Genomic DNA, 1,296 nt, shown 5'->3' with positions numbered 1-1,296 from the left:
GTTGAGTTTCCATAGCCTTGTTTGCCTGGTTCCCAGAGTTGGAGGGAGGGGTGGGTCGTCTCCTGTCAGTCCTCCTGACTCACCCTGGGACTCATGATAATGCTGTGTGGATGGATTGTTGGGCTCCCTGGGACTGTCCCCTGCCTGTCCCTGGTGACCAAGGCCTGGGGGCTGGTGGGAAGACCTCCTAGACCCAGACCTCAATGCCTCGCAGCCTGGGTCTCAACCACAGGTGCTAATAAGCAGCCACAGGACCAGAAATGAGTGGGAAGAGCCAACCGGAGCCAGCACTGAAGTAGCATTTCAGACTCCCTGGCATGTACCTTAGGCTGCCTTTCATCCCCCATTGTTACCTCAACGCTTGATCAGATTGGCAGCCTCTGGCTGGAATAAAGTTTGGCCCGCTAGGCCCTGGCTTCTGTGGGGCAGGGAGAATGGGGCCTCTTCTTTGGCTCCTGCACTAGTTCTGGCAGAGGGCCTGGCCAATAGCTTGATAACCCATTGCCTGGCTGGTGAGTTGGCAACTCCTAGAGCCCATGCACTCACTCAGTGTCCTCAGAGCTGCCTGCCTCTTCTTGGCCGCCTCTGAACCAGAGAAGACACCCTTGGGCCTGCCACTTTGCCCATGGTCGTTGGAGGTTGGCCAAGGATTATGAAGAGCAGCAGAGGGAACATGCCAGCATGTGAGTGATGATAGGCCATGCACAGGTTCTTCTGGCAGACGGCTCAAGGAGAAAGAGGCCTGGTGGGAGGCCTGCTGCAGCCTTTGGCTCTGCTGAGACGCATGAACACACAGGTCAGTGTGGCTGACCCTGCAGTGGTCACTCCCGCCAGTTTGACGTGCTTGCAGTTGAGAGACCAGGTGCCCACCCCCTGGCCTTGTGTGAGGAGCAAGAGCAGAGACAGCGGGCCGCCAGGGCGAGCTGCCTCCGCAGCTGATGGGGGTGAGAGGCAGGCACAGGATGCTGCCCACACTGCTGGGGGGCAGGGGTGGTTGCTGAAGAGAGGAAGTCAAAGTGCAGGCTGCTAAGGCGCACTCCTGCATTGACTAGCCACCTAACTAGAGCAGTCCTGGAGAGGCTGCCAGCACTTTGGGGGTCCCCAGGGCGTCAGGGCCTAGCTGTGGCCAGACCGAGGCCCAGAAGTGCCGAGAAATTTGGTAGTTTTCCCTATCCCTTCCCTGGAGAATGTATAGGAAATGGGAGTCTAAAATGAGTTAATGAGGGGCGCCTGGCTGGCTCAGTAGCGCATGTGACTCTTGATCTCAGGGTTGTGAGTTCAAGCTCCACACTGGGC

This window comes from Leptonychotes weddellii, chromosome 1 (assembly GCF_054177405.1).
Source record: "Leptonychotes weddellii isolate Sample4059 chromosome 1, ASM5417740v2, whole genome shotgun sequence".
Taxonomy (NCBI): Eukaryota; Metazoa; Chordata; class Mammalia; order Carnivora; family Phocidae; genus Leptonychotes; species Leptonychotes weddellii.
The sequence above is the reverse complement of the archived record's forward strand: the minus strand, read 5'-3'. Positions refer to the sequence as shown.